Genomic DNA, 12,401 nt, shown 5'->3' with positions numbered 1-12,401 from the left:
TCTTGAAGGATGTGACTGCTGGCATATAGAGGGCAACTGGAGGTGTCTGATGGCATATATAAGGAGCATGTGATGGGGTTTCATAGAATACAAGGGTCATGTGAAGGGTCTGATGGAATACAAGGGTCATGTGGAGTGATCTGACAGCTTAAGGAGCATCTGGAGGAGTCTGATGGCATAGGTGGGAATTGTTAGGTATATAATGGTAGAAAGACAACGGGCGATCTGGCACAGGACTTAATTAGATATAATAATTGATAAATTCAAGAAAAAAGGACCAAAATTGGACAGTGTGTTACCCTTATTAATAGGGAGAAAAAAACGTGTATTAGCGTTTTTTCTATGGTATGCTGTCCTGGTTGGTGGTGCACCCAGAGCCAGAAAGTACACAGACTTGCAATGGGAGAAGACAGAAGGCTCTTGTGTGGGCGCACTCTTGAGAAAAAAGTTGATAATGTATGAAATTTTAGAGAATGCTTAAGACATAACGTTTATTGACATTATTAAAACAAAGTTACCCTTCCCAAGGATCTATGAAGCAAATAAAGATTTGAGAAAAAATATTAAAATTGTTCTGGTCTCTTTATTTCAAAGAGTATTTGGAAAGGTTGTAGACATCGGATTGTCATACCCCCATTTCCCCTGACCAGTACAGGGTATCTGTATTAATGGAACCGGGGGTTGGTCAAAACACAGTTTTTATAAGGAAATCCCAAATAATTAAGCTCTGGATAGTTAGAATGGTAATCAGCGGTCACCACTCTAAGAATAGTACACCTGAATTACATATAAATACCATATTTACAGGCAGAATTGTAGGCAACATACTCGGAACCCGGAAGTGAACAAGCCCTAAGGGTGAAATGCGTTTTCTGCGGGGGGCTCCGTCCACACAGTCCCACAGTGGCATTATCTTAAACACCTGCTCGGCTTTCCTGGCTTTCTGGTTGATTGGAGATTCGTAAGCCCTCTCTATCTTGTGGACCTATGCCACAGATAGCAACCTCCTAATTAGGGAGACTTTATCATTTTTCCCTTATTGCACTTGTTATTTTTCAGTGTGATTTTGTTGTCAAGAGGTTTCTCCATATTATGAGCCGAATTCTCAGTTTCTTTCTTAACTGAGGCCAGGACATCGTTATAATTATTATTTTCTTTTACATATACATATACCGATAGATTAACAGGCATTCATACTATTATAGATTTATTAATACTTCTTCTGGTAAACACTGATACTTTTGCTGCACTTCTTTTCTGTCTTGTATTGAGAATTTTTTCTTCGTATGGTCATATACCCTGCTGTGTGTAATTCACTTACACAGCCCCATATCACCTATATCTTACAATTGACATATGGTGCCTTTAATTGTATTCTACCTAATATTGTGAGAACCTGTAGAGTTTCATATGTATGATATAATATGATTTTCAATCACACCAGTATCTGGTGAGACACCAGGCATTTTTCCCATTACTATTGGAAGATTCAGTCCTCAGTAATTATATTTCGTGTAGCAGCTAGATCCTTTTATTATCCTGCCAAAGCTATTTAGCCTATTATATCCAAATTGTTATTTAACTGGTTATCGCATTCCTTATTCACTAAATTCGTGGACTCTCATTCATGATTCCCGGAACATTGTACCATAACAGTGGGAACTTTTGAACCGGGTCTAACGTGGAAAGCAGATCCACACATTTTCACCAACTTTTTTCTTATTCTCCATCTCCTCTCAAAATCTTCTAATTTCGTATTTCCTATATAGGTGCACTCTCATTTGTGTACACAAATCTCTACTACCATACCACGCTGTCAGCGCCCAATCTCGTCCGATCTTGGAAGCTAAACAGCGTTGGGCCGGGTTAGTATCAGGAAAGGTGACTACCTGCGAATACCTGGTGTTGTAGAGCAGGAATTAACTTCCTCCTTTATGTGACATTAAACACCAACAGCAGTATCACCACTAACTCTATTCCGTATTTCTCTATCATAGTATTTACAATACCAGCAGTGTTTTGACTCGAGTATGTTGCCCACAATTCTGCCTGTAAATATGGTATTTATATGTAATTCAGGTGTACTATTCTTAGAGTGGTGACCGCTGATTACCATTCTAACTGTCCAGAGCTTAATTATTTGGGCTTTCCTTATAAAAACTGTGTTTTGACCAACCCCCGGTTCCATTAATACAGATACCCTATACTGGTCAGGGGAAATGGGGGTATGACAATCCAATGTCTACAACCTTTCCAAATACTCTTTGAAATAAAGAGACCAGAACAATTTTTATTATTTTTTCTCAAATCTTTATTTGCTTCATAGATCCTTGGGAAGGGTAACTTTGTTTTAATAATGTCAATAAACGTTATGTCTTAAGCATTCTCTAAAATTTCATACATTATCAACTTTTTTTCTCAAGTGTGCGCCCACATAAGAGCCTTCTGTCTTCTCCCATTGCAAGTAGGTATATAATGGTGTAAGAGGCATCTGGAGGGTCCTGATAACATATAAAATGCATGAGGATGGGTGTGATGACATAGAAGTGGAACTGTATGTGGAGGAGCGTGATGGCATATAGAGCATCTAATGGAGTCTTATGCCATATAAGTGGCATGTGGAGGGGGCTGATGACAAGGTGTCTATGTAATAAAAAGGGCACTCATCAATTTTTAGCAAATAGGAAAACGCTTTAATTCACCTCATCATACAGAAATTTTGATCATCGATGAGTCTGTCCCTCCCGTATCCATTCATTATGGTTGTTGTCACATTAAAATCTTGAAACCCTTTCCTGATTTATAATATTTATATGAGATAAATATATTTAGCACAGAGATCATTTTTAGACTCTCTTCCCTACAGTCCATCTATAGTTTTAATTGAAAACACTGTATTACATAGACTATCTAGTGTGTAAGGAGACCAATGCACTCATGTCCATGGCCAGTGCTAGGTTCTTCTGCTGCTCCTCCAGACTTGCTCCAATGCTCTGCATAGCCGGGAACTTGGAATGTGAAAACGTGCTCACATCCTTACAAAAGAACAAGCATTCAGCTCAGGTGATCTGGTCCTATTGATGCATCTAACAGCTTACGTGATTGCTTGTCCTGTATACACCTGGGCCCTCATTCCGAGATGTTCGCTCGCAAGCTGCTTTTAGCAGCTTTGCACACGCAAAGCCGCCGCCTACTGGGAGTGAATCTTAGCATATCAAAATTGCGAACGAAAGATTCGCAATATTGCGAAAAGACTTCTCTGTGCAGTTTCTGAGTAGCTCGAGACTTACTCTGCCAGTGCGATCAGTTCAGTGCTTGTCGTTCCTGGTTTGACGTCACAAACACACCCAGCGTTCGCCCAGACACTCCTCCGTTTCTCCAGCCACTCCCGCGTTTTTTCCCAGAAACTGTAGCGTTTTTTCACACACTCCCATAAAACGGCCTGTTTCCGCCCAGAAACACTCACTTCCTGTCAATCACATTACGATCACCAGAAGAAAAAACCTCGTAATGCCGTGAGTAAAATACCTAACTGCATAGCAAATTTACTTGGCGCAGTCGCAGTGCGAACATTGCGCATGCGCAGTTAGCGGAAAATCGCTGCGATGCGAAGAAAATTACAGAGCAAACAACTCGGAATGACCACCCTGATGCATTACATTGCTCTGTGCTTTGTATGAGGCAAACTGTTGCTTGTTATGTGCTATTTATGCCGCCTGCAAGGGGTGACCACACTCACTCTAAAATCATGCATTTGGAAACTCTCCTCTATAACTTCTGCATTTGGTTTTGATGGTGAAGCTGTTTTTTTAATACTGAAATACTTCTTATTTGACCATAGACTTCCAGTTCTAGACCCCATCCCTGCTGTGCCAAGATATCTTAGTGTAACGTATCCCTTCAGTGTCTCAGTGTACCTCATGTCTGCAGTGTTTCATGTCAGCGAAACAATCCCTGCACTGTCCTTGTATCTCACCCATCCCTGCTGTGTCCCTGTGTACTCCATCCCTGCAGTGTCTTTGTACCTCAGTGAGCCCCCCCCCTGCAGTGTATTTGTATCTCAGTGTACCCTATCCCTGCATTGTATCTGTATTTCAGTGTACAGCATCCCTGCCAGTGGCGGAACTAGCGAGCGGTGGGCCCAGGTGCGACAAAATGCTTTGCCCCCCCCCCCCCCCCTCATCCCATCCAAGTCCACCCCCTCAACCCTGGAGAGGATCTGGTGAGGGGACCTGCTCAGGGCCAGAGAAATGGATACCTAGCAACAGTGCCGTAGCTAGATATATTAGCACTGTGTGCAAGATGCAGCATCGGAGCCCCACCCCTGGATGCAAAACAGGGGCAGTGCGCGCCGTAGGCGCGTGCAAAAATACATAGGGGCGTGGCTTCGTGGGCAAGGGGTGTGGCCACAAAATAATACCAATTCATAAAACGGTGCACAGTAGTCTCCATTGTTCAAATTACGCCGCACAGTAGCACCACTACACCAGGTAGAGACCCTTTTACACCTTACGGCGGACAGATTCCCCTCTTTACACATTACGGCAGACAGCGTCCCCTTTTTACACATTAAGGCAGACAGCATCCCCCTTTTTACACATAACGGCAGACAGCGTGCCCTTGTTACACATAACGGCAGACAGCGTGCCCTTGTTACACATAACGGCAGACAGCAAGCCCTTGTTACACATTACGGCAGACAGCGTGCCCTTTTTACACATTACGGCAGACAGCGTGCCCTTGTTACACATTACGGCAGACAGCGTCCCCTTTTTACACATTACGCAGGCAGATTCCCCCTTTTTACACATGAAGAAAGAAAGAATTATACTTACCCTCTCCGCTGGCTCAGGCTCCTCGGTGCAGCTTCTGGCAGAGATCCCGGGCAGGAGAGAAGGAGGAGGAGGGAGGTGTAGGAGGGACCCGCAGCAGCACTCTGTTATTGGTGGAGGCGCTGCTGCTGCTGTCCCAGTCCTTCACCATAGGCTGTTCTCCGCTGCTGTGAGTGCTGGGATGCGCTTCGCAACGACGGAAGACAGCCTATAGTGAAGCAGAGGGACAGCAGCAGCAAGCAGCGCCTCAACCAATAAAACAGCGCTTCTGCGGCTCCCTTCTCCACCTCCCTCCTCCTCCTTCCCCCCGTGTCCGCTCCGCTCCTCTCCGGGCAGCTGTGTGCTGCGGGCAGCAGTTGTCCGCAGCACACAGTGGAATGTCAGTTTGACTCATTACATGCTTTGGGCCCCTGGACAGTGGCGGGCCCCAGTGCAACGCATTGGTTGCACTGGCGGTAATTCCGCCTCTGATCCCTGCAGTGTACCTGTACCTCAGTGTCACCCATACCTGTAGTGTCTTTGTATCTCAGTGAACCCCATCACTGCAATGTACCTGTATCCCAGTGTCCTCCATCCCTGCAGCTTCCCTGTATTTCAGTGTACCCCATCCCTGCAATGTCCCTGTGCCTCAGTGTAACAGGATTATCAGTGTCTCACTATCTCAGTGTATCTCATGTCTGTAGTGTATCTTTATGTCAGTGAAACAATTCCTGCACTGTCCTTGTATCTCACCCATCCCTGCAGTGTGCCTGTATCTCAGTGTACCCCAACCGTGCAGTGTCCCTATGTCTCAACGTATCCCATCCCTGCAGTGTCCATGTATCTCAGTGTAACTTATCCCCGCAATGTCTCCATATCGGAGTGTACCCCTTTCTTGAGTGTCCCTGTATCTGAGTGTTCGCCATCTCTGCTGTGCCTCTATGTCTCAGTGTATCTCATCCCAGCAGTGGCACTGAATCTCAGTGTACCCAATCTCTTTGGCGTCCACAGGCGCCAGGGTCTTTATTGCATAGCAGTTTCTGGGATGAGTTCTACAGAGCCGTAACTAGAGATTTTGGTGCCATGTGCCAGAAAGAGAATTAGTGACCCCCCTCCATAAATAAAATAGGGTCAGTGTGCACGAAGGCTTGCGGCAAAAATATAGGGGCATGGCTTCATGGGGAAGGGTTGTGGTCACAAAATAATACCAATTCATATTACGCCGCACAGTAATCTCCATTATTCAAATTACATTACAGTAGTGCTACGTATATACATTACTCCAGGTAGAGCCACCTTTTACACATTGAGCCTAATGCAGACCTGATTGCTGCTGTGCGTTTTTGTACAGCGGGCAATCAGATCTGAACTGCTATGAGCATCTCAGCCCAGCGATCGCCTCTGCCTGATTGACATGCAGAGGCGTTCACTGGGCGGGCCTGAGCGTAAGAACAATCACACAGTCTCTTAGTTCACAATGTTCAACAGTGCCGCCTATCAGTCTTCACGGAACAGAGTCTCTGGTGATACTTTTGCGATCTCACTCCAGTTCCTCCCGGACTACCGACTTTCCTGCAATGGGAATTGTGGACCCAAGTCTCTCTCTCGGCTACTTTCACTGGGATAGTGCTGTCAACAAAACTTGGTATGGCCCTTCCCACCTGTCTATTAGGCAACCTGAGCGTAAGAACAATCACACAGTCTCTTAGTTCACAATCAAGACAGTTAGTATTTGGCATACCAGCAATCTACAGTTTCAAGTCCCTTTGTCAAGTTCTCAAATGCTGGCTCATCTCAATAAGGTACTGTACTGTCACCTCATTGGTGTATTTCTGATCATTGTGCGGATCAATCAAAAACAACCCAAAAAAGACACAAATACCAAAACAAAACAAATTTCGAAGAGGGTGATTCGTTAAGTGAAGATCTGGGAGTGGTTCCGAAGCTACATAATACTAGTGTCAGTATCTATGATCACAATAGTACAATTTCAAGCTTTACTCCTACTTCTAGGGGTACCATTATCTACACACAAATTTCGGCGCAATTTTTCTTTGCAGTAAACACAGCAGCATCCGTGGCGGCAGGAAATGCCTAGTTTGAGAAAACATCAGTGCACACCAATACATAACAATAATTCCTAAAGGGTGTTAACTATAAGAAGTCGATTTGTATTTCCTGAAAAGATCAGTCTGCAGGAGGGATATGGGATGGCTCTGTTGGTATTGCTTTACCAATATTCTTCCTCAAGCAAGCAAGACAGGTCATTGCTCTATTACCTGCATGAGAATAGAATCCTGGCGCACACCAGTAGGCTCTCATCAGCCTGCACATACCCTCTTTGCCTAGATGAGCCAGACCGTGTGCCACCTCAGCTAAACTTGGAAGGTATGCTCTGGGGCTACTGGCTTACCGTGTCCACCTGTCCACAGTCCTGAGGACTCCTGGCCATACCCCTTTGTCCTCCAGACTGCCTTTTCCTGTAGGGAACACAAATTTTTGTATCTTAATTTAACTATCGTGTGTTTGCAATGTAGAGTACCATGAGCATAACTCAAAAAAAAAAAAAAGAAACATCTCTAGAGGAGAGAAAGAAGAAGAAAATTAAAAAGAAAATGTCAGGTTTGCCATTCACCAACAGGCATATCAGTGTCTATACAAAATTTCCCTTCACCAGTATTCCCATTCTCCACCCTTTGTGCATGACAAGGCACACTACAGTAATACTGGTGTTATCGTGCTGTTGAGATATACTGGGTTCGGGCAGAACTCTGAAGGACCTAGGCATGTGGAGTTTGAACTGTACTTGGGTCCATGTATTGTACCACCCTGTGTGAACGCAAAAGATGAAGAGGAAACTGTAGAGAAACAGAATAGAGGTTGGTGACAGATGAGTTTGTAGAGGTTAAGAAGATATTATAAAAATTTGACAACTGGATTGGGCACTACGTGATTCTCTACTTGGTCTACTCCCCTTAAAAAAAATTCTGTGTTTGTCGTATCGCTATTGGGACTATCCCAGCCATCAATCCAGTGTCCTGTCCATCCTAAGTTCATAGGGAACCCGGTATCTGTGAGATCATTTCCTCTACCTGTGATGGACATGCATCTAGAACAGTAGAATGCGACATTAGTCTTCGTGGGTGTCTAACATACTTTGTACTTCCTGAGCGGGAGCACAGTATGTGTATATCATATCTAACAAAATTAAGTTAATCAGGGGCCATTTCTGCTAGGAAAAAGAAGCAAACGTTTAGAGGCCCCATCTTAACCCCAGCAAGTTTTGTCAAAGGGTAATGTTGCATTTATTTTGTTCTTCCCATTAGCCGAATCTGTGTTTTCTATATGGCTTATGATTCCTTACTATATGTCCCTTGGTCCCGTCTATGTGTTTCAATAATGTGGCTTGTGTTTTCTGTCTAGGGGATCTATATTGACTATGTGTCCTACTACTCCTGCAATCTCTGGCAAAATGCCCTTCCTTCCTACAAGTGTAACATATTATTGACCATTTGGGATCTGGGGTTTGGACTGATGGGTCTTTCCTTGTATGTGCCAGTATACTCACCGTCCTCAACCACTCCACCTGTTGTTCTCTGCGCCTAGCACTATTCTTGTGATGTTCAATAGCACACTATCTTAGATTAGCTACTGTGACCCCTTTCCAATTTTGCAAAGAAGTCTGCACCCTGACACTCAATGCCTTATTGAGCCCGTCCATTTGCACAGAGACAGCCACCTCCCATTTGCCGAATTAGTGTTTACCAGTGATCTTATCCAGATGGAGAGTTTTCTATTACTGCAAAAGACAAAAACAAAAAAAAGTTTAACAAGCTTCTAGGTCATGCGAAGTATTCCTTCAATCCTTCTCATCCCGTATTAAGGGTCTGTACATGGTCCAACAAACATTTCCGAGCTCATCTTTACTAGGGACATTACTAGGAATGAATACTTCTTATATGGTAACTGAAAGAAATACCCTGGGGTTACCTTGTCTCTGTCCACTTTCCTACTGGCAAATACTAATGTGCGGACAGGTTTTTTCTCCATTTCTGACGTTACTTTCTTGATTTTTTTGTTTTATTTTTTGGGTTTTACTATATATGTACACGAATAATACCATACTTACCTGTTCCACTGGTCTCAGCCACTTCCCCCGGCTACTGCTTTTCTTTTAGCGGTTGGATACTCCTCTGGGTACATGAGAAATGGCTGAAAACAATCAGGTCACCTTCTCCTCCTAAATAAAACTTCAACATTCATTGGTACATATATAGGTTACAGTCATATTCTTCATATTTTTATTATTTTCTATAGTTTGTATGCTGGCCGTAACTGCTTCCACATCTACATATGGCGGTGTACTTGCATTCTTTTTTTTTTTTTTCCTACTTGTTTATTGTTGCTACAAGTTCAAACAGTTCTTATATTTCCATTCGTGTCTTATATGACTTTGGTTAGACATACCACCTGCAATACCTTAGGATCAAACTCACCAACCCCTCTTGCTGCCACAGGTTTAAACACTTTGTATGTCTGACCCTTTGTTTTCTGGATTTTATCAGACATATTCTTATCCTTAAGTTCTGCAATACCTCTGGTTCATAGCTGCCCACCTTAGGGAATGGTACCCTATCTTTGTCAGTCATACATAACCATTCATTGCAAAAAGCCTCCATGTGTGAACCATACTTTTCACACATAATAAACCTTGCTGACCCTCTCGGTCGCAATTCTGACCTTCTCGGTCCCGAGTCTGACCTTCTCGGTCCCAACTCTTCTTCAGCCTGAACCCTAGCTACCAAACGCCCACTGCTTGTGCAATTGGATCCCATCGCGGACTTTTTGCCAATAAACGCAATCCCCAATGCACACCGCAAATAGACGGTGAAAGACACCTAGCGCTTTCACTCGCTCCTTCTCCGCTGAGTACCACGACTCACTCCAATAGTGAACACCGCGTACCCAGTGAGGCGCTATTGGTTTCTATTTACTGGAAGTGTTAGGAGTGACTTACCTTTTCCAGTAAATATCTGCCGCTGGAGATTTTCCTGAGAGAGACCAGCGAAAACTCCCTATACACTTTTTTAATACACAAATCACGCTTGCGTATGCTCTATACAGCGCTAATGATACCGCGATTTTACGCAAAAGCTCGTAAAAGGGGTATCAAGTTGCGCTATGTATCGCCCCCACAAACGCGCGGTACAATCGCACAGCGTATAGGTACTTGTTACCTATCTGCCGTACAACCACGGGTCAATGTACAAACTGTGACCCTCAGCTCGGAGCGTAACAAAAAACCTTTTTACTTCAATACTACACAATGCACAATTCCCTATTACGCTCCTCTGCAAATCTCCTCACGATTTGCGTATTAAACCTTATACTAACGTGAGTCAGCCGCCTCACGCCACCAAGCCTCCACTTACTTGATGTACCATACTACGGGATCCCGAATTCCCTGGGTTCAATATCCACCCACTCCTACGTTCTCTCACTCAAATACACTTTGGGTTTTTTTCTGTACAGAAAATTTCAAATTCATTCCGATAGGCAGCTTTACCCCAGAGGCAATACAGTTTAAACTAGAGATGAGCGGGTTCGGTTTCTCTGAATCCGAACCCGCACGAACTTCATGTTTTTTTTCACGGGTCCGAGCGACTCGGATCTTCCCGCCTTGCTCGGTTAACCCGAGCGCGCCCGAACGTCATCATGACGCTGTCGGATTCTCGCAAGACTCGGATTCTATATAAGGAGCCGCGCGTCGCCGCCATTTTCACACGTGCATTGAGATTGATAGGGAGAGGACGTGGCTGGCGTCCTCTCCATTTAGATTAGGAGAGAGAGAGAGAGATTGACCTGAGGCTGATACTGTAGAGAAGAGAGTGCAGAGTTTAGTGACTGACCACAGTGACCACCAGCAGTGCAGTTGTTTTATTTAATATATCCGTTCTCTGCCTGAAAAAAACGGTACACACAGTGACTCAGTCACATACCATATCTGTGTGCACTGCTCAGCCCAGTGTGCTGCATGCCTGCATCATCTATGTATATATTATATATCTGACTGTGCTCAGCTCACACAGCTTATAATTGTGGGGGAGACTGGGGAGCACTGCAGTGCCAGTTATAGGTTATAGCAGGAGCCAGGAGTACAAGACAGTCACATACCATATCTGTGTGCACTGCTCAGCCCAGTGTGCTGCATCATCTATGTATATATATTATATATCTGACTGTGCTCAGCTCACACAGCTTATAATTGTGGGGGAGACTGGGGAGCACTGCAGTGCCAGTTATAGGTTATAGCAGGAGCCAGGAGTACATATTATATTAAAATTAAACAGTGCACACTTTTGCTGCAGGAGTGCCACTGCCAGTGTGACTGACCAGTGACCTGACCACACTGACCACCAGTATAGTTAGTAGTATACTATATTGTGATTGCCTGAAAAAGTTAAACACTCGTCGTGTGACTTCACTTGTGTGGTGTTTTTTTTTTTATTCTATAAAAAACTCATTCTGCTGACAGACAGTGTCCAGCAGGTCCGTCATTATATAATATATATACCTGTCCGGCTGCAGTAGTGATATATATATATTTTTTATATCATTATTTATCATCCAGTCGCAGCAGACACAGTACGGTAGTTCACGGCTGTAGCTACCTCTGTGTCGGCACTCGGCAGTCCATCCATAATTGTATACCACCTACCCGTGGTTTTTTTTTCTTTCTTCTTTATACATACATACTACTACATCTCTTTATCAACCAGTCTATATTAGCAGCAGACACAGTACAGTACGGTAGTTCATGGCTGTGGCTACCTCTGTGTCGGCACTCGGCAGTCCGTCCATAATTGTATACCACCTAACCGTGGTTTTTTTTTCTTTCTTCTTCATACATACATACTACGACATCTCTTTATCAACCAGTCTATATTAGCAGCAGACACAGTACAGTACGGTAGTTCACGGCTGTGGCTACCTCTGTGTCGGCACTCGGCAGTCCGTCCATAATTGTATACCACCTAACCGTGGTTTTTTTTTCTTTCTTCTTTATACATACATACTACGACATCTCTTTATCAACCAGTCTATATTAGCAGCAGACACAGTACAGTACGGTAGTTCACGGCTGTGGCTACCTCTGTGTCGGCACTCGGCAGTCCGTCCATAATTGTATACCACCGACCCGTGGTTTTTTTTTCTTTCTTCTTCATACATACATACTACGACATCTCTTTATCAACCAGTCTATATTAGCAGCAGACACAGTACAGTATGGTAGTTCACGGCTGTGGCTACCTCTGTGTCGGCACTCGGCAGTCCGTCCATAATTGTATACCACCTAACCGTGGTTTTTTTTTCTTTCTTCTTCATACATACATACTACGACATCTCTTTATCAACCAGTCTATATTAGCAGCAGACACAGTACGGTAGTTCACGGCTGTAGCTACCTCTGTGTCGGCACTCGGCAGTCCGTCCATAATTGTATACTAGTATCCATCCATCTCCATTGTTTACCTGAGGTGCCTTTTAGTTGTGCCTATTAAAATATGGAGAACAAAAATGTTGAGGTTC

General features: G+C 44.0%; 1 non-coding gene across 1 annotated transcript; it reads left to right on the top strand.

Moving 5' to 3' along the window:
• The first annotated feature begins 1,795 nt into the window (after positions 1-1,795).
• LOC134950716 (5S ribosomal RNA) lies at positions 1,796-1,914 on the top strand. The gene has a single exon (XR_010183587.1). It is a non-coding gene; the product is annotated as a 5S ribosomal RNA (ribosomal RNA).
• Positions 1,915-12,401: the final 10,487 nt, after the last annotated feature.

Source organism: Pseudophryne corroboree, chromosome 8 (assembly GCF_028390025.1).
Source record: "Pseudophryne corroboree isolate aPseCor3 chromosome 8, aPseCor3.hap2, whole genome shotgun sequence".
Classification (NCBI taxonomy): domain Eukaryota; kingdom Metazoa; phylum Chordata; class Amphibia; order Anura; family Myobatrachidae; genus Pseudophryne; species Pseudophryne corroboree.
This window is presented reverse-complemented; position numbering and strand designations above follow the sequence as displayed.